This window comes from Sceloporus undulatus, chromosome 3 (assembly GCF_019175285.1).
Source record: "Sceloporus undulatus isolate JIND9_A2432 ecotype Alabama chromosome 3, SceUnd_v1.1, whole genome shotgun sequence".
NCBI lineage: Eukaryota > Metazoa > Chordata > Lepidosauria > Squamata > Phrynosomatidae > Sceloporus > Sceloporus undulatus.
This window is the reverse complement of record NC_056524.1, coordinates 215,514,878-215,537,394: the sequence shown is the minus strand read 5'-3', so window position 1 is coordinate 215,537,394 and position 22,517 is coordinate 215,514,878. Positions and strand designations below refer to the sequence as shown.

Below are 22,517 nucleotides of genomic sequence, written 5' to 3'. Positions count from 1 at the left end.
ACAACAACAACAACAACAACAGCAACATCATTTATGAACTACTATAATGTTTTTAATGAATTTAAATCACTCCTAGGAAAACTTTGTGGCCCACAGCTGCTTCGGTTGTGAAGTCAAAGTTTAAAAGTACTTCACTGCTTCCTTTTTATAATAAATAAGTAAACAGAAGTGTTTAGATCACCAACAATGCAGTAAGTGTCCACTGTGGGGCCGAGAGGGTAGTGGAAAGAGAGAAAAAACCACCAACCTTTGTTAAATAATGTAAAACCTATCTGGTGTGTTCAGAGAAGATAAGAGCTGTTTATCAGAAAGACAGAATGATTGAAGGGAGAAATAAAAGACAGCATATTCATTCTTTACAGACTGCAAAACTGTTGTTTTCTTGCAAAGAAAATTTATAATTAAAACACCCTAATGCATTAATGTGCTCCATTCCATCTGTATGTAGAAAATTCACAAAAAATAAATCAATTTTAACATGTTCATTCATTTAATGTATGTGTATCTACATTCACATAATATTAGTATAATGTAAACACATACATGTGGATGAGCATATGCATTCAGAATATTTCTGGGTGTAATTTATGACACAAGCTTCTTCTCTTAATGTTTAAAGCTTTACACAACCTAGTTCCCCCTTATCTGTCAGTCCTTATTTCATCTCACCATCCTGTTTGAGATTTGCAATCCAGGAGCTTGGAGCTTCTTACCCAGCCAAGGGTTTCTTCTTCCTTGGCTTTTCTTCATCCTTTTTCACTTGATGCACCATACTCCTGGAATTGCCTCCCTGAACATCTGCTGACTATCTCTTTTCTTGCTGGCTTTAAATCCAAATTAAAGAATTTATTGTTCTCTAAAGCATTTGGAACCGTATTTTAATATTGTTGTATACTTTTATATTTGATTATATGTATTAGTTGTTTTTACAGTTTGTATTTTAACTGCATAACTTGCTTAATTTTGTATAGTTTATATTTTATCACTTTTACGCCATTGACAGGTTATATGCTGTTTTGATGATTCCTGTAAAGTGCCATGCAAATTTACAGCACTATATAAATAAACATTAATAATAATAATAATAACCTTAGTCCATCATTCCAAAAAACAGCTTCATGTAAAGAACTCAAAGTGTAAGTAAGATGTACAATGTACTTGCATGAACGTCCTGAAAGGTGTTGTGGTTGGTTCTGAATTCCTATGACATATACACATTGCATGGTGAAACTCGTGGTGTTATTTTCACCAGACTTTGTTAAGCAATTATTACACTAACTTGAGGATGAAAGGAAATCTTCTAAGAAAAACTCTGATAGACCAAGACTCTTGCATTTACCAGAACTGCAATTAGCAGGTATCACTTACTTACTAGTAAGCTATTTCTGTAGCTTCAGGTCATAGATTAAACTTATAAATGATATGAAGAATATAGGGTAAAATGACATACAGTCAGCTCTTCCTTTACATGGAGGATCCGTTCTAGACCCCTCCCCCCGCATAAGGGGAAAAGCGCATATGCTTGTGCCCCATTAAAAACAATGGGCGCATGCACATGGTGTGGCATGGCACATGTCCCACAGATGCATGTGCCATTAATTTAATTGTAGTGCAGCTTTAGCGTAAGCTGAAAGCCGCATAAGGGATGCCCATGTACAGTGCGGTCTGACTATAAATCCATATCAACACATCACATCTAGCATATAGCCAACATTCAGATACATCTACAAAAGTATTAATAATGGTAATAGCAGTACTAATGATAAAGGTGTAAAATTAAAAACAAGAAAAAACATGTAGTGTGATTTTGTGGAGGAATTTGTTACTCAAAACTGAGAGACTTTTCTTCTAAATTGTAACATATTACTTGAAGCTCACAGAAGAAAATGAAGAACACATGTTGAGTCCATTGCTTCATTATTCGATTTTAGAAGATCATTAATAATGAATGGTATTCTCTTTTACGACAAGCAGTGAAGAGAAGATGAGCTGCTAGATGCTAAATAAGTTTTCGGGATTTTTTTCATGAAGCATCTGTAATATTGGAGATTGAGCCCAAAGTGTCTTAGCAGGACTACCACTCCTTGATTCTGCAGAATATATTTTTTTTTTCAGATTTAATCTTCCAAGTCAGGATGTGCAGTTATGAGTTTTATACATAGCTATAAATTTTAGAAAATTAACGTCTCAATAAGAACATGTTCAGGAAAAGCTCCAGTCTAGGGACCCTTATATTTTTAAGTTCATCATCATTTAACTGAATGTATCTCAAGTTTATTCCACCAATATATCTTTATATTTAGTCTCTGGTGGAGGGGAGTGAATTTCTAAAATAGGGAGATTTTCTTTTAAATAGCAGACAGTATGCTGAGTAAAAAGGAAGGCAAATATGTAGTATCATGTATCATTTTCATGCAAATGGATAACTCTTACAATATATATGATTTTTAGCAGTTTCCACTGTAGTAATATAATATGAAATATGAAAGAGACAGCAAAATTCTGAAGAATCTGTTTTCTTCGACAGGACGTACATTTTCAGCAACTCAGGCTATATTCTTAAAATATTACAGAACTGTAAGGTTCCATTAGTGTGGTCGATGTAAAAAATAACTTCCTAAGTTTACCTTGAAATGATTACATTTAATTTCAAGACAGAATGGGAAATCAGATAATTCAGTAGGTTTGAATGGGAAATAAAACGTGCAATTAGTTGTCTTCCTACAAGAATTGTAGGTATGTCTTGAAGTACAATTACATCCTTGCATGCAAAATACATGGGGTTTTATGTGCTCATACTTGGATGTTGTTCAGAACTCAACTATGAAAAGAACATAGCCATATCAAGCAATTCACCCATCAAGGGATTGAGATTTGGTTTGATTGAGATAAGGATGAATTTTCTTCTCTTTATGCTACCTCTCTTTCAGTTTTAAGTTTTTCTAAACACATTTTGTGTACATTTCCCAACACCATCAACTGTTTAAGAGAGTGTAATCTTACGCTTATTTACTCAGTAACCTCATTGTGTTCAATAGGATTTGTGCTTTGTGAATGTGCATAGGATTACATTGGAAAAAGATATTAGGATTGTTTGTATTATTCAGAGACCAAGGTCCCATTCCCACTGGTCCATTTGTGCTGGATGGAACTGGGCAGATTCGCCCCCCCCCCCCCGAATCCCTCTGGAAGCAAGTGCCCACTAAAAATTTGCCTTATTCGGGGTAATTTACCCCTGAATGCCATTGCAGTTCTTTTTGCAGTACCAGTCCAGAAGTACTCCTAAACTGCGAACTTCGTCCTTCAGGGGAAGTGTGACCCCATTCAGGACCGGTGGACAAATTTCCTTCTCTGGGCCTGGGGAACCTATCACCAGTACTTCCGTTTTCTCTGGATTCAAACTGAGTTTGTTTTCCCTCATCCAGCCCATTACCGACTCCAGGCAGGCATTCAGAGGAGAGATCCCATCCTTAGTCACTGCATCAGTCGGGGTCACAGAGAAACATATTTGGGTATCATCAGCATATTGATAACACCGCGCCCCATGTCTCCGGATGATCTCTCCCAGCAGTTTCATGTAAATGTTAAACAAAGTGGGGGACAAAGTAGCTCCCTGAGGGACACCAGATGTCAGTTCCCTGTTAAAGGAGCAAGTGTCCCCCAGCTGCACCATCTGGAATCTGCCAGAGAGGTAGGAATGGAACCATTGGAGCGCAGTGCCCCGATGCCCAACTCCCTCAGGCATTCGAGAAGGATACCGTGGTCAATGGTATCGAAAGCCACTGAGATGCCCAATAGCACCAACAAGGTCACACTTCCCCTGTTGATGCCCAGACAGAGATCACTGACTAAGGCGACCATGGCAGTCTCAACTCCGTAACCCACTCTGAAGCCAGTTTGAAATGGGTCCAGATAACCAGTTTCATCTAAGGCAGCTTGCAGTTGAAAGGCAACTGCTCCCTAACCCTAGTATCGCCGCTGCCACACAGGTCAAAATCACACTACCTCTGTTCTCATCTTGATTGTGTTAATGAAGGAAGGTGCATACAAACCAGCTTGAGAGCACTCCCTATGATATGTCCCTACATTAGTGCAACTAGGTTGTTGCTCACTTCTGCCCTCATCCTTAACCCCATTCACTATCCTGTGCCATACTCAATGTGCTGTGTGTGTGTGTGTGTGTGTGTGTGTGTTTTGTTTTTTAAAAAATGCAATTCTGGTGTTAAGTGAATGTGGTTTAACCAAAACAACAAGGGGAAATTTTTTTTAAAAACACACACACACAAAAGAGTCTATTCAGGAATAGCAAAGGAGAGTGAAGAGGGGAAGAAAAGGAGACACTGACACCCCATGATCATGCAGTCCTGGAACTGCTGTAGGAGTGATTTACCACACCTGAGGACTAGTACTAAAAAAGTGCTACTAGGAGCTTATTGATGTGTTTTTCCATCAATGGCAAGGTACAGGCTAACAATGCCAACAAAACAAGGCAGTGACAAGAGGGAGACAGCATCATGTGATTGGTATGGCCAAAGGCACTCTAATCAAATTTTTATGGCAGTTTAAAAGCCATGTGTGATAAAGTCCTGAGTCCAAAGTGCAAAAGCAGATTGCCTTCAACTCAAGGTGGGATAGAGAAGAACGGGAAGTATTGCTCTTCTCAGTAGATGCAAGGGAAAGCAAAATGCTGCAGCCTCTCCTAGCTTGTGTTCTTCCTCATTAATGATATTTTTCTCTTGACCACACTGTAATGTTGCTTGGCCACATGTGTCCCAGTTTTGTCAGTGCAATGTTGGAGTGTAAGCTTCATGCCCATTTTTGCTATGCCACACATTTTGCAAATCTAGGTTCTCTTGTCCAGTTTGACTTATTTTCTGTTAGGATATTCTGTATACTTGGGGCCCTAAACAAAATAAGCCAATGATGTGGCAAAGTAAGGCAAATAGCCCCTTGAATTACTGTGGCTAGCCAAATGTGTTGCAAACTTTATTGAAGCCAAAGTTTAAGTACTTCAAAGTGTAAGTGCCTAAAATCCTATTCCAAGAGTTCAAAAGAAAGTGTGAGGGCACAGTCTGTGCAGAAACTACATGAATGTAACCATTCTGATATTCTTCTGTATGTTACTGCTCTACTCTTGATTTTCACATACTGAACATGATGATGATGATGATGATGATGATGATTATTATTATTATTATTATTATTATTATTATTATTATTATTATTTCTTACCCGCCTCTCCCCATGGATCAAGGCAGGGAACAACAACAGACCAACAAATACGCATCAGTTAAAACACAACTTCAGTTAACACATGCATCAATTTAAAAGAACAAACAAGATACATACATATTAAAACATTCCGCATTTAAAGTGCATTGTTTATAACTGACATCATCAATAATTATATTTATATTTAATTGTCTAAGGAAGATTCTAGACATGTTTAGAGCACTAACCATGATTAGTATCTAAAGCAGTGTTCAGTCAAATTGACTTAGGCCTCTTTCACTATTAAATTATAGCATTTTAACTGTGATGGTTACATCCTATGAAATCTTGGGATTTGTAGCTTGATTACACTGTACATTACAGTTCTAAGTACAATTTGTGAAACTACATATTCAGGATTCCATAGAATGCAGTCATGGCAGTTACATTAAAGTGGTATCAAGTGGCCAGAGGCTTCTCCAGCCCTGATCACCCCTCAATCAGCATGGGACCATAGCAACCAGAAGCCATGGTCTCGAGACCAGCTGCAGCCACGGTCCCAAACAGGCCATCAGCAAGGAGCCCTTTTTTGCGTTTCTTTTTCTGGTAGCCCCTGGTGGCTTTAGGCATCCTCAGGCCAGCTTCTGGACATGCTGAAGATGTGCATCATGTGCACATCCCACCCCTGAAGCAGCCAGAAGCCACTTTATCTTGCCTGTGTGTTTTGGGCCTTAGACTCCCATTTCATACATTTGTGCTCAATTCACAAGAGCCAAGAATGGATGGGCTGAGGCACAGGGGTAGTGGGTACAGGGCCACAGTTCCTACACTGTGCTCTCACATGTCCTTCTGAATGCCTTACTAGGATTTATAGGGTTGCAAGGCACTGACTTTGTGGCAGGAAATCTTTGATTCTAAACATTCATATTGAATATCTCACTGATTGTTGGTTATTAAAATTCAGTTCATCTCTGCTGAAATTTCTTAATCATAGAGAGAGAGTGTGATAATGAAAAACAATTAAGGGCATTTGACCTCTTAACTCTTCTCCAGGCAGCTAAGCAAGCAATCTAATGACTAATTGAACAAGAGAAATGTCAGGAACATCATAGTTAGTAGCCTATTCACAAACAATTCCTTCCTGCTAGTATTTTGAATTTCACAAGTATGACAGTGTGGTGTAATGGTTTGAGCACTGAACTCTGGAGACCAGGGTTCAAATCCCTTCTCAGACTTGGAAACCCACTGGGTGACCTTGGGCAAGTCACTCTCTGTCTCTGCCTCAGAAGAAGGCAAGGACAAACCTCCTCTGAACAAATCTTGCCAAGAAAACTTGCCAAAATTTAGCATCACCATAAATTGGAAACAACTTGAAGGCACACAACAATACATGACCTTAAGGCACCAGATCCCATCTGATCTTAGAAGCTAACCTGGGCCAGTCCTAGTTAGTTGTTGTATGGTGACCATAATGAATACCAGGTGGTATAGGCTATATTTCAGAGGAAGTAACTGCAAAACCACCTATCAGTATTCTGTGCCTAAGAAAGCCCTATGAAATTCATGGGGTCACCATACCTTTTAAGGCAACCAGAAGGCCTATGTATGTGCGTGCACACACATGGATGCAGCTGTTGCTGCTGCTGCTGCTGCTGCCATTATCACCTTCAGCCCATTACCAACAGTGAATCTACCTAGACAGAAAAATCAGATGTTCGTTTTTAAAAAAAAATATAGATACAATCTACACTAACATTGTTTTTCCATAATGAGAAAGAAATGTTTACATCTGATCCAGAACACTTAGGAAAACAGTGGCTTCCTCCCTGCCTAATGAGTCACCAGCCAAGGAAGTGGATGAGGAACAATTTGTAGTTATTATCTTGTGTCTCAAGAGGCCATCATCCAGTTGACAGCTGCAGGCCTCCTCCTACTGTAGATAATGCTTATGGGAACAAGAGGCTTGTATGGGGAGCACTTGGAATGATGGCTCTGTTTAGATTGCAATCCAGCACACATTTTCCTTAGAAAGTGGACACAAGTAGACATCCATAAGAATGGCACTGCTAATGTAAACCAGTACCAGTCAAAGTGATGGTTAGTGGACCAGTACCAGTCCACAAGCTATCAGCTGCCAATCTGTATAGTGCTGCTGGGTTGTCAAAATGAAAAGAAAGGAGAGTCAAAAGTCATGACATACAAGAGACACAATCAGGAACTATTCTCAAATTATGTGATGAGGAATTCGTATCGCACATTTGCTTGCTGCTGTTACCACTGTTATGTCTCAAAGGATTTTTTTAAAAGAAAATATTTATTTTTTGATTTGGCATTATTGTATTAATGAACTTCAGTGTCATCAATCTTGAGACAAGCCTCCATGGAGCACGCATCATTTTCAGACTTTTACTGGGTTGTTTCTAGTTTACGGTCACTCCTTTTCATCTTTTTTGCATTATCTTTTAATATATGCAACACATATTCACCCTGATGTAGCTAGATAGTCAAGACTAAGAGTTCAGGAGACTATACATTTTTATTCAGAAGTACATCCCACTGTGGTCAATGGAGCTTTCTCCTAGATACACATGAATTGGAGTCCTGCCAAAATATAACGATGCATTCTAGTATGATTAACTCAGATTGCATTGGATTAATTTTTTGATAGAAGAAGTGTGGCTTTGAGGCCACATGTGGTTCAGAAGCAGTTTTTGTGGCCTTCTGTGGTCTATTTTATTCTGGCAGCAAATGGTGAAGTGCCCCTTCTGGATGCCTTCAGCAGTAATTAATCTTTTAAATAAAGTTCAGTCCACCCAGCCACCCAGCCCACACTAACATTAAAATACTTACCAAAAACTTTGTCCACTTCTGTTTGTTTTTTTAGGATTCTTTGGCATCCTATGCAACCCTTTGCTGGTTGTAGGGGCACAGATTTGGCCCACAGACCTAGCCAAGTTGTCTACCTGTGTTTTACAGCCATCTGTTGCACTGCAGAAATTTCTCTTTGAGTTCTGGCCAATTAAATTAATGATGCTGCCAGGTTTTAAAAAACAGACTCAGGATATTATATTTTTCCTCCAGTTTATAATGCTCAGATATATTATGAGGTAAGTTCCTTTGCCCAGAAATTCTTCCCCTGCTTATAATTTAAATCAAAAATATTGCAAGTGCATTGACCAATATCCTAGCCATGCAGTCTGCATTAATCACATAAGTTATTCAAAGCCAGCCATTATCATTGGTAGAGGCTTAGAAGTGGATTTTAAAACCCCTTATTCTTTTTAAAACTGTGTTCAATTAACTAGAATTTTTTAAAAATGGAATTATAATTGGTAGAATTTGTTGTTAATTGCCATCAAGTCAGCTTCAACATATAGCAATCCTACGAAGGAGAGACCTCAATGACAACCTCTCATCATCAGTCTTGCTTAAGTTCTAAAAACCAGGGCCAGGCTTGCTCGCTTGAGTCAATCTATCTGTGAGTTGGTTGTCCTCTTTTCCTGTTGCTTCCCACATTACCAAGATTATTGTCTTTTATGTCTGTCTGATTTGTTTAATAACTTGGCTCAAATCCTGAGCAAATAGCTGGCCTATGAAATGTATTTTTTTTAAAAAATCATCACATCCTAGTGTTGGTATATGTCCGAAGTGGGCAGGCAGAGTCAGGGAGTCCTTGAGGCCTGATGCTTTGGGTTGAATGATCTTTACTCATAACTGTCTAGGCAATGGTGTTTTCCCCCCATCAACCCACTATATTTCTTAAATACGTTTGCAAGCCTACACGTGTCACATAAAGAAATCATGTCCAATGGATTATAAGCCATAATTCACCCTTTTAAAAAAATCAATCATTTTTAATGACACTCATAATTGCCAACTCAAATCAAATCAAACCCAGAGTTCTTTCATCACTAGGCTAAATTGTGCAGTGTCATTTACTTCCTAATCAATCACAGAACAAATGTTTTATAAATTTACATCCCCCCCTGTGAATTAATTTTGATGAACACTTCTGCAAATGCAGAATCCAACTCAAAAAGATTTTTGAATGTAGGCTATACTTAACGTGGCCCTTCAGATCCAAAATCAAAATATTGCCTTTTTCCCCAGTTCACCTCTATATAGGAATGTTTAGGTAGACTTAAAATTGTAAACTGCTGGAATTTAACCTCCTTTAAATGAAATTATACCATAGGGATTCTCCTGATTAATGTTGGTGTTGTAATGGAGACCAAGGCTTCATATGTGGTGGTACTGCCCCCCAAATGTTTCAGTTCTGATATAAAATCTTTGTTAAAATTAAGATTACCATCAAGAGTCCTGGTAGCTCAGTGGTTAAATGCATGTACTGCAGCCACTCACTCACAAACCACAAGGTTGTGAGTTGAATATCAGCCAGGGACTCAGAGTTGACTCAGCTTGACATCCTTCTGAGGTTGCTAAAATGAGTAGCCAGCTTGTTGGGGGCAATTAGCTTACACATTGTAAACCGCTTAGGGAGTGCTTAAGTGCACTGATAAACAGTATAGAAATGTACTTGCTATTGCTATTGCTAAATTTATAGAATTGTCTCCTGCTTTGTGTCATTTGTTCTTCTTTACAGATGCTAAGAAATCTGTTGTCTAACCTGATTAATTTTTTAGCTGCAAGATTTAGTGTGTTTCTGGACTCACTGGGAGCACCAATTTGCAGACTGTAGCTGCAGACAAGTGAGGGTGAGCACCATGTTACAGGTACTGGGAGTCTTTCTCTTTCCCAGAAATCCACATAGTTTTCTCAGACACTTCTATGGAGTGGGAAAGCTAACTACTTAGAGGCAGCCTGGCTGGTTGGTTGGCTGGCTGGCTGACAGGGGGCAAAATCTAGAAGTAACTGAAAGCTTCACCCAAGTCCTCTGTCAGCCCATATAAACTACTTCCCTGCCATACTGACATTCAATCAGCTTCAGTCGTTGCTCCTACCCCCCCTTTTCTCAGTATTTGAGTTTTTAAAAATAGATTATTGTTTTGGTAACATACTCCTAACATGAGTATGCAAAGGGATCTTGCAGTACCTTTGAGACTAAGTGCAAAAAAAGTTGTGGCATGAGCTTTCATAGACTTGCTCTACTTCCTCAGGTGCATGAGCGAACTCCTGCTATTCCTAATATAGACTGTCACAATTTGAGGGCTAGATCCAATTGCGGGTAGATGTGGCCCATGAACTCATCATACTCAGTATATGACATCCTCATAAAAGAACCTAGGAGTGTAGGCAACCAGATCTCATCCAGTTCAGGAACAGTCGGCTCTGCCTCTCTCCCAGGTGGCAGAGAACCATACAGTGGCTTCCAATTGAGTGGATTCCCATATCCTTCATTCCAGCACTACCCAGCAGATAGGTTGGGTGGATGGGTTTCCATCAGTCATCAGGTGTATCTACTGGTGCCTGGATCTGGATTGCTACTGTGGGTCAAGCCTCTTCAGCTGTAACCAATAAGGTTCTGACCTTTCCCCATCAATTTATGGTCTGTTTTCTTTCTTGGTACACACTGGGCTCCACACTCACTACTGGATCAGTAAGATTGCACAAAACTGGAGAGGTCAAAATGCTCTGTCAATTTTACAATGAAGAGACAAATTATGGTCCCTAATGCTTATGAAATAAAAATTCACTTCATATGTTCTTCAAGAAATTATGATAGACACAATTATTTTTAACAGAATCTGGCATCCATTTATCTCTTATGCAGATAGCAATTCAGATTAATTCAGTATACTTAACTCCTCATGGAAATCAGACATATTAACAATATTTTGTATTTAATTGTTTTATGTTGCATTGTATAGTATATTAATTTGTTTTATAGAGTGATTGGGAAACATTGAAAATATGAGTTTCCTATGGACATTTCTTTTTTAAGCTCTCTTGTTATAGATTGGAATAGTCTTTTTATTGATTATATGATGCCCATCCCAGTGTGTAATCTTTTTTAAAAGGGATGGTTAGGTAGTATGTTTATGGATCTCCATTTTCCTATGATTTAAGCCAAGGCAGAATCATTTGTGGAACAAATGTCACTGATATAGTTTGTCCAGTAATATTAAACTGCAACAAAATCAGAAGACAGTCTCATGTGTTCTTCAGTCCACATTATATGCACAATGCTATAATTTTTTTATTTCTCATTTGATTTTGTACAGAAGCACAGAGTTGTCAAAATGACCATACTGGCAAGCTGCCATTACTTGTGCAAGTCAATGAACTGAAGCTATCTGTTATAACAAAACCATTCACTCAAATAGCAAGAAAGCCGTTGAGGCCAATAACAATTTGGTTTTCAGTTAGCACTCATGAATACAGTTTTGAAGGCCTCACTGAAAATGATCGTCAGGAAACAGCAACTTAAGCATGAAAGAAATGTTTATTTTTTAAAATTCTCAGAAGAGTCTCTTGAGAAGGAGCCTGTGTCCTTGAAAAGGTATATTGCAGATAGTGATTCACTACAATTACTTGAACCTAGTGAGCTAGGAATGGGATCTATGATAGTGCTTACTTATGGCTGATCCACAGATAAATGGTTGCTCCTCAATAGCTCACAAAGTTCTCACCATGACTCATAGCACAAAACTCCTGGTCTTGATAAGCATTACCAGTGAAGTGAGATAAAAGAAATTATTTTTATGTATGTAGTTCCACTTGACGTGATTACAGATGTATGCATTTGCATGTGTGAATCTGCCCCAAGAGCAGGTTGATGTCCTTCACATCTCTTAAAGGCTGCTTGTTACATGTTATAGTACATTATCGCTCAAATGTGAACACTGAAGCAAAGGTGGCAGAGGGAGAGAACAAAGAGCAAGGAAGCAAGAAATGATGAAATGATGAGATGCCAAAAAAGTGAAGGGAAATGACAGGTGGAGAAATGGATTAAAGCAGTAACCTGCAACCAATGTGTGCTGAAACAAGCTTGACTCATGTATGTGTCTTCAAGTTGCCTTTTGACTTATCTTGCTCTGCCAGCTAAGACCCGGGCTGGTGGGGCCGGTGATTCAGTGGTGATTTAGTGTGCGATAATCCCTGCCTCCATCCTGAATCCTGACTGCAGTCTGGGAGGCTAGAGCTGATTTAAAATGCTAAAGGATAAGCTCCTTATCATGACCCCATGAATTTCATAGGGTTTTCTTAGGCAAGGAATAGTCAGAGGTGGTTTGCCGATTCCTTACTCTGAACTATTGTCCACAGCAGTGATTCCCAGACTTTTATCTTCCAGGTGTTTGGGACTTCAACTCCCAGAAGCCTCAGCCTACTTGGCCAAAAGTCAGGAATTATGGGAGCTGAAGTTGAAAACATCTGGAGAACCAAAGTTTGGGAATCACTGACCTATAACAATTTGGTATTCACTGGCAATCTCTCCTCCATGTACTAACCAGGGCTGACTCTGCTTAGCTTCCAAGATAAAGTGGGATGATGTGCCTTTAGGGTACTTAGGGCCTCTGGCTGATATGAGCTTGACTCATATTATCACTGAATCAAATATCCCCAAAATATTACTTTTTTTGGATTAAACTTGCCAATATCCTTCACTGGTCATGTTACTTGGTGGATTCTGCAATTTGTAGTCCAAAAGTAACTTTTCTAAACTCTCTTCTGAATAATCTGTGATTTCTCTCTATCCTATTCTAGTTTAGAAATTCTCAGATCATATTTCAAGCCAATGAGAATGATTTACCTCTTTGCTTCTAAACACTGTCCCTAATCAGTGATGCCCCATTGAGTATCCCCCTGCCTAAGTATTTACCACTACAATTTAAGGATGTACTTGCTAATTGGGTAACTAGGGACTGCACATGTTCACATCTCCAAGTGAGGAGGCTGAACTAGATAATCCCTGGTGGACCCAAAAAAGGTTCTTTTTCAGTTGTGTGAAGTATTTCTGGTAGTTCATCTCTTGCTTGGATTTCAGTCTTAGAAGAAAAAATCAGGGGCTCACCTTTGAGATAGGCTTGTGTGGGCCCTCAACATTGTTTGCTAAGGAGATTATCACACAACTAAATAAATCTTCTTTCTTTTTAGGGCTAAATGTGGTGCTTCTCAGAAACAGCCTTGAATTTCAACTGCAGAACACTTGACTTCCAACTCAAAACTGCCATCTGGGTTTAGCCTGGTTCCAATGCTGGTCCCTGAACTCGCTTCAGTGGCCATTTTTCAAAGTCAGGAGCTCCTGGATGGCGGTTTTGAGGAGAAAAGCCATATGATAACACCAGTGTGCAGTCTGAATGAAGACTGAATTCAGCAGCGGTAAGAAGCAATAATCTCCTAAATTTCACTTGAAGAACATCACTAGGAACCTTTTCTTTCTGAAGCCTGATGATGACCTTGCTTATATAGCTGCTTTCAGTATTCTGCAGTTGGAACTGAAGGCTGGTTCTGAGAAGCACCACATTTAGCCAAAAAAAGAAACTTGCTCCCCAAGTGAGAGAGCTTATTGCTTATCTATAGCCTGACCAATAATCTGTGTGCTAGGCCTGAGGAATGAACAAGAAATGACCTTCTGTATGAATTATATCATTCAGCTTTCCAGATTGCTGAACCTAGAGAGCTTGGGGGTAGGGAAATAAACAGTGTTTTAAAAGCAACAGCTGCAAAACTAACTTCATCAAAATATCCTCGATGGTGAGCAGAAGGTAAATTAGAATCTGCCAGTGGATCCCCTCGGGCTGATTTTCAGTAAGGCAAGGAATTCTGATTCCCATTTGTTAACAATATGGACAATAGCATGACTCTCTCCATTGGTAAACTGTACTACTCAAATGTACAAAGTTCAGGAAGAGAGCTAGCAAGGCATTTTAAAGTAATAGTTGTAAGTCCAAATGGACATTCAGTCCTGGCTTTTAGATAACGAGTGGAGAGAAATGGACACATAATTCCCACCCCTATTTTAATTCCTTTTTCAGTTTGTTTTTGTTGTTGTTGTTGTTGTTGTTGTTATTGTTGTATGTCTTCAAATTATTTCAGACATAAGATGAACCTAAACCAACTCTATCACAGAGCTTTCTTGGCGAGAGTTGTTCGGAGGGAGTTTGCCTTCATCTTAGGCTGAGAGAACATGACTTGGCCAAGGTCATCCACTGGGTTTCCATGACTGAGCAGAGGTTCACACCCTTTTCTCCCAGAGACCTAGTCCATTATTCAAACCACTGTACCACACTGCTTTCAAGTTACTGTATGTCTACAATAAAAATATTCCCCAAATATTTATCTTTTGTAATCCCAGATCAATTGTGCATTTTTAACCAATATTTCTAAGCTTTGATAAAAGTTTTAAGGATTTTTCTTCTTTTTAATTCGGGTATTCTCTGGTGGCAGCCTGGATAATAAAAATTATTAGAATATTGATGTGTGTAAATATATTTGCAGCTCTGTATTGACTTCCTCCTCCTCCATTTCTTTTTTTTAATCACTTTCAACACAATCTAAATGCCAGGATTGTATGTAGTGGAGAAGCTTCCACTCATTACTCCTTAGAATGGGCAAGTGGACTCCCACTAACAATTTCTTAAAAATGCATTGGGAGCTAGCCAGGAATGGTTATTTGTTCTGAAAGACAATAGGTCATCTGTTCAGTTCTGTAACTCATAATAAATCCTTCAGTTCAGAATTGCCTTTTGCACCATGCTCTGGGTGCTGGATCTAGTAAATCATTTACTAAATCATGGGGTTCCTGTAAAACAAAACAGTATATGCTTCAAGCATGACTCTGTCCTTTCCCCTGCACCCGTTGTGTGACTGGGATTTTGATTTTTCCCATCTTTCCTCTTTTCCTCAGATGAAAACTGTTATAGAAAAGGGAAAGCAGGATATAGAAAGTGATTGCCCTCAGACAGTTTTCTGTTGGTGGGGGGAAATAATAGACTTGCATGTTTCATAATGAAAATAACAATTCAGTGTACTTTTCTGTTCCTATTAATATGGATGCTGATAACACACAGCTTCTCTGCCATGCTACTATCATTTAGTAATAAATTAATACAACATTACCCTAAGCCATCTGAGATCTCCCTAATGGACTCAGAGAAAAGAAGCAATTATAATGATTTCCTAGGATGAAGAAAAGAGGAAATAAACTGGAAATAGTTGAACAATGAGGAGGCAGGCGAAGGAAAGGATTGCCCTTGGATTATCAGCTGCCTCAAACACCTGAAGGGAGGCAGGAGACCAGCGTGCCCTGAGGCTGCCAGGAGGACCTGTTTGTTTGGTTCTTGCAGTGCCCTAGGCTTGCCGATGGTTGAACAAAATGTCGGGTTTTTCATGTTCCAAATATGCCATCTGCTAATACAACATTGTATGTAGCCATTCAACACAAACAACAACTGTTAATCGAGTTAATATTATTTTCTCCAGCAGCCAATTCTTCATTTGGCTCCCAATTAAATGCCAAATATTAATGATAGACCTTTGTAGCTCTTTGGAAGAGTTACATTTGGAGGCGGCTGTGAAATAGCTGTGAGACAGGAGCAACACGTCTCCTATCAGCACACTCAATTCTGCAGTAAATATTTTCTGACTTTTTCCCCCCATAATAAGGCAATATGTATGACAATCACCTACTAGTTCAGCTGGATAAATGTTTCATTGCTCAATCTTCAGTTGAAAAGGTAAAGCTTTTAATCAACGCCAGCTTTGATGCACATTTCTGTAAGTGCCAGGGTCTAGAAATGAAGACACAACAACCAGGGTCTAAGCGCCTTGTCAGGGCCCACAATCACTGAAACATACCTTTTTGTCATCTCTGCCCTTTCACAATGCAAAATTATAGTGCTATGATTCCACTTCACCTGCCTATGGAATCCTGAGATTTGCAGTTTTGGGGTGAGTATAGGCTGTCATATTTTTGCCACATCATGATAAGGCATGGATCATTACAAAAGACAATGATGCTAGGAAGAGTAGAAGGCAACAGAAAGAGAGATAGACCACATGTCAAATGGTTAAACTCATTCAGGGAGGCCAGGGGTCTGAATCTGTAGGAACTAAGCAGAACCATTGAGGATAGGGAGAATTAGAGATGTCTCATCCACAGGGTCCCCATGAATTGAGGACGACTCAAGAGTAATTAACAACAACAAACAATTTAAAATTCTTATCCAAAGAGCATCTTTGCCTCAGCAAACTACAATCCCCAGCTTTTCATTGCTTATTGCCATCATGGTTAAAGTGAAGTCATAGTTCTATAATTGTGTATTGTGAAAGAGCCCCAGATCATCATCATTTTAAGTTTTCTTCTTAAAGCTCCATAGCCAGTCCTAGAACCATTGTGAGAAATTGAAATGGTGGACATAAGCCACAGCTGCCAAGAAAGACAATGGCTAGATGCCAGACTAATCTAATCTCTTTGTTTGACAAAATCACCTGCTTAGTACATGAAGCAAATACTGTGAATATAGCATATTTTAGGCGCGGTACATACCACCCCAAAAAGGCGGGCTGGAGGCATCCGTTTTAACTCCATAGGGATGCCGCAGCAAGCAAACTGCTTGGTATCCCTCCACAGTAAAAAGAACCTGGAACAACCAGGTTCTTTTTAAGGCACTGGGTGCATGTCACGGGTACGCCACTGGTACACCAGTGATGTAAGCAATGCACAGCGACTTCTGTACGCTGCACTTCACTTACATCATCATGGTGGCACCCATGTGGACAGGATGCAGCCATGATGCCACCGCTGTTACACGCTAGGGTTTGAGAGCATGCGGTTACTGCGCACTCCCAAATCCTAGTATAGGCGGCGGCACACCACTTTTGGCCCATCTGTCCCGGGCCTTAATTTCAGTTAAGTCTTTGACAAGGTCTCTCATGGAATTCTTGCAAACAAGCTAGTAAAAAGTGGGCTAGACAATGCAACTTTTACATGGATTTGTAATTGGTTGACCAGCCGAACCCAAAGGGTGCTCAACAATGACTCTTCTTCATCCTGGAGAGAAGTGACCAGTGGGGTCCCACAGGGGTCTGTCCTGGGCCCAGTGCTAGTCAACATCTTTATCAATGACTTGGATAATAGAATACATGCTTATCAAATTTGCAGATGACACCAAATTAGGAGGAGTAGCTAATACCCCAGAGGACAGGATCAAAATTCAAAATGACCTGAACAGATTAGAAAGCTGGGTCAAAACTAACAAAATGAACTTTTACAGGGAGAAATGTACAAAGGTGGGCAAATAAAATGGTGAAAGGTCTGAAAACCATTCCCTATGAGGAAAGGTTTAGGAGATTAGTGCACTGGCTTTCATTCCTGTGTTAGGCACTGGGTGTAAACCCAGAGGGACAGATTCTATTATACAGCTCCATGGGTAGTACTCATCCATATCTGATCTGGGCTTCTCCTGGACATTTTAAAGAATGGGAAAATCTCATTCTTTAAAAGGTCCGGAACACACTCCTGTGGAGAATGATGGCGTCTCTTTCCTTGGAGGTTTTTAAACAGAGGCTGGATGGCCATGTGTTGGAGGTACTTTGATTGTGAGTTCCTGCATGGCAGGCGGTTGGACTGGATGGCCTTTGTGGCCTATTCCAACTCTGTGATTCTATGATTCTATGAGAACTGATGAGTGAAGATGAAAATTTTTACTTTAAAAAGCCAAGTTTTCTGCATTAAACATTAAGCATTTCTACATGTAATGCATTGCATGCTATTAACTTATTTGTTATTGTGGGATTTTCTAACAACAACAACAACAAATACTAAAAAGGGCAAAATGGACAAAAAAAAAAAGACCAAATACTCACCCACAAAGCAATATGTTTGGAATATCGAGGAAATGTTATTTCTTGTACATAAATCTAATGTATACATTGTCTTTATTTAAACATTTAAAAGTAATAGTTGTTGTTGTGTGTCTTCAAGTTGTTTCCAACTTATGGAGACCCTACAGCGAACCTATCATGAGGTTTTCTTGGCAAGAGTTGTTCAGAGGAGGTTTGCCATTTCCTTCCCCTGAAGCTGAGAGCATGTGACTTTCCGAAGGTCAGCCTGTGGATTTCATGGCTGTACTGAGAATTAAACTCAAACTACTATGCCACACTGACTCTCATTCTGCCACTTATTATTAAAAAATGTAACAAATAGCATGTCACATTGTAGCCAAAATTTTTGTAGGGGAATTTTACTTAGCTCAAATTGAGAGGGGTCAGCTAATAGGACCCTATGAAATCATCTCCCACCTGTATACTGAGGGGGCGGTGGATCCAAGAAATGATGCAGAGGCAGAAGTCTCCAGTTAAGTATATTTTTATTTAAAAGAGAAAATCACACAGTAATTCACTATCACACCCTCATTCATTCAAGGCTCAGGAAATCAGGAGTTAGCGTGGAATAGGTTTGAGACAGAACTACGGGTGATACTTACTATAGATGAGGCTTGCTTCCAGAATCCAATTGGGTGAAGTAGGGTGAAACACAACCGTTCCGAAAGCATGGCTGAACGGAATTGCTGGAAGTAGGCTACAGATCACAGTGTCCCCATAAACTCCAAACTACACACTGAGGGGAAATTTCCAGGGGTTTTTAAGGGCTAAAACTAGCTGCTGGGCAAAGGTGTTGGATTATATGGGGTGAGGTAATCTGGTCTGACAATATCCAGGGGAAATGGGAAGGGAGTAAAGTTGTTATCCGGCTCATCAGGTGAGACAATTCTTGCCTATTCTTCTGATTATTAGAGGCGATGATGATCCCATCAGTGACTCCCAAACTACCTACTGGGCTAGTCCTAGGGGTATTGTTCCCAAAAGGTCCTATTAGGCTGACCTCACCTGGATGTAGTATATACATGTCCTATCACTTTGGGGATTATGGCAGACTGCAGGGCAGGGTCCATCTGGGGTCATGTGAAATACCACACACACCAAAATTCAGAAAAATGCACTTTGGCTAACAACAGTGTTACCTTTAATACAGTACTTTCATGCTAGGGGCAGCGGTTGGGGTAGGGACCACAGCCCAGAAGGACTGATAAGACGTAGATGTGACATGTGTTTTCTCATTTTCTCACTGCCAGGGCCGGAATTTGCTAAGGCAGTTACAAGTGCATAACAAATGCATACTCCTCCTCTTTCTGAGTCTAAGTCTGCTCTTCTTATGATCTGTTCTGCATATAAATAACCATATGCTCTTGTCCTAAGTAAAGATTTCTCATCAGGACTATGAAATGTAGTGGTACTCCCATGTTCTTAAGAGCCATGCATAGTTTTTCATGATCTATGGCTTCAAATATTTTGCTATAATCTATACTGTATTCTGCTATACTATACTATAGTATACTATACTATGCCCTAAAGCCACCAGATCTCATCTCATCTTGGAAGCTAAGCATCATGAATCCTGGTTAGTACTTGGATGGGAGACACACACATAGGGATCCATGACTTTCTCTCACATTTCCCAATGATATTTAGCTTTACATCAATGCAAGCTCAAAGCAATGCATCACTGCTGTGAAAATCCATTTCTTTCCCTCAGCTTTCAACTACTGTGAGCACTGCAGCTAGAAAGGTTTTGGGATCAGAGGATCTCAGCACTTCAACTTTCTAAATCTCACTTTCATTACAATGCTGCACAACAGCTTCTCAAGGGACTATTCTTTGTGTGTGACAGAGGACACAAAATGTGCAGTTTTGGGGAAAACTGTACAACTAGAAAACTTAATGTGAAGTTGTTATATAAATAAAGGTTAGAGATACTGATGTGCAATGTCAGGGATGGGGCAACATGTAACACAAATTACACAGAGGGAGTGGGTGGTCAGTAGCAAATTGCCCAAACTTTATTAAAATAATGTTTTAATGAAGAATCTCTTTTCTTCACCACTGGGCACATATCACTTTGCACTTCCACATAGATACACTTTAAAATATACCAGGAGTCTTGAAGCTCTTCCATTCCCTCGGTTTCTTTATCTCCCTTTATAGATTCTGTATTTTTTCAGACAATACAATCTGGGGGCTCAGCCACCCAGTATAGTCCATTATGACAGCTAGGTTTGATCAGGTGGCAGGAATGGATAGATAATGTTGCTTAAGAAAGATTTATATCTGAATCATCACTGTGCAATAGATAAGAATGACCCCCTCCTATGGAGACACAATGGCTGATAGAGTGGAGTGAGCAACTAAGGAGGGAGCAAGGATCATCTTTTCTCCCTGAATACCCGCTCAGGGAGCTGCACCAGTGTGCTTGATGCCACAAGGAATGACATTACTTCACTTCTAGATTCATTTTCAGCCCATTTTTTCCCTGTTTTGTGGTATGTAGAGGCATTGTGGGGGTGAAACTGCTGCATTTTTCAGGAGTTATAACCCATTGTCAGCATTTTGGTGAGTGAAAATCATCTCTGGGATTTCAAGGCCCATATTTTGGGGACCAATTGGCTGCATATGGTCCACAGGACACACTTCCCATTCTTGTGACAAAGGATATAAGCAAGAGGGCAAAGGTTCTTTGTGTTTTGGTGTTTGCCTGGTTAAAGTGGAGATTCTGACAGGCCCTTTGTGTCACTAGAAAATCTGCTTTTAAAACAGCAATAATATTCCAGCACCATAGACCATTCTTTGAAAAACTGAACCACTTTGGACTGTCAGACATAACAGGTATGAGCCTATACACAGCCTTCCATGCATGTGCCAAAAGAGCTCTTTAAGCTATTGAAACAACTGAACCTGTCCATCACACTGTTTTGTATTGATGTCCCCTACTATGGCCCAAGTTGTTATTAAAGCTTCCGCTAGAAACCCATGGCAGTCCACAGCATTACTGTAACAAATCTGCTGATATTAAGTAGATTTGAACACACAGTGGGTATCATAAAATTCTCCAGTTGGGTTATACTGCACTCATCACTTTAATCCAACCACTCCTATTACCACTCACAGTAAACATAATCAAGATTTGAATCTAAACCTCTCATTCTTTTATCCCTGCATGCTATAAATATTTCTGCTATAAGAATGGCTCACATCCTTGGGAGCAGTGTGTTGCACTATTACTACAGTAAATAGCACCATCTAGAGATCCACATTTGGTTTATTTGTGCTGAATAATGTTTGACTCGTTGAATGAGCTGTAGCTTTTTGCAGGCTTCCAGCCAGTGCAGGAGAGGAAGAGGGTTCAAGCCATGCCCCCAGTACTCCTGTGCACCTGACTTGCCAGTGCACATTGAACATGAAGATCTCTCATGTGGTTGTAAGCACAACTAGCTCAGCATGCTTGCAAACCTCTCTCTATTGAAGTTCTCACTAATGTGTAGGACTTCTGCATTTAGCCAAGTGTGCTTATAACCCCTTGCAAATCTTAGCACTAAAATTTTGCTTTCCAAGAGATTGACATGTTTGAGTTCTCATGATCTGGTCTCCTTTTTCTGATTCTGGGGGTGAAGTATAGGACTCTCAGAACAAGAAGGCTTCCTTCAAAATAGTATTTTGAGAGAGATGTCACACTCTCTCCTTGTCTGCCTCCTCCTCGTCTTAAACATTCTCAAACCAGAACCATCACCAGGGTTCAGTGAAAGAGAGAGAGAGCGGGGCTTGAATGGTGAAGTATGAGCTTCCTCAGTAGCTACTGAACATGGTAGTACTGGATGACTACTTTGTAGCTTTTTTCCACCTGTCTGCACCTTCCTCATCCTATCCTAAAGGGTGGAAGTTGCAGCACAATTTCCTTTCCTTCAACATTGTTAGCAAAAAATATGGCATGAATGCTTTTCCCTGGAGCTACCTTGGGTCCCTTTTTGGGAGAAAGGCGGCATAGAAACAAAATAAATAAAAAATAAAAAATAAATTCCTCAGCTCTGCTTAGGCAACTAATTCTTTTCCTTTTCTTTCACTTTTAATACTTCTTAGATGATACCCCTATTGCCACCCATCCTCTCTCAGCCATGAGCAACCTCTGCTATTCTCTGAAGAGTTTAAAGTAGTGCCTATTTTATCCTCAAATAATAACTCTCTGAGGTAGCTTTAGCTGAGACACAGTGACAGGATCAGTCTCACCAGCAATCTATGGAATTTGACTGCCTGGTTCTACTCTAAACACACTGACCAGGACATTACACTGAGGCCAAGATCCTACATGACTGAGCGTAGTGCAAGAGTTCTGTGTAAAAACATGGATTGCCAGAGTGAAAACTGAAGATGGCTCCTGTACTTTAATGTCTGTGCAGAAGAAGGAGTTTCAGGAGGTACTTGTTGTTAACTGGTCGTATGACAAGCAACACCTGCTGAAATACTTTATTCTACACCACCATTAAAGGTAGAGGAACCAGCTCCAGTTTTCAGTC

General features: G+C 39.8%; 1 pseudogene; it reads right to left on the bottom strand.

The window, feature by feature from the left end:
- Positions 1–5,841, bottom strand: part of LOC121925941 — a 28,237-nt pseudogene extending 22,396 nt beyond the window's left edge.
- Positions 5,842–22,517: the final 16,676 nt, after the last annotated feature.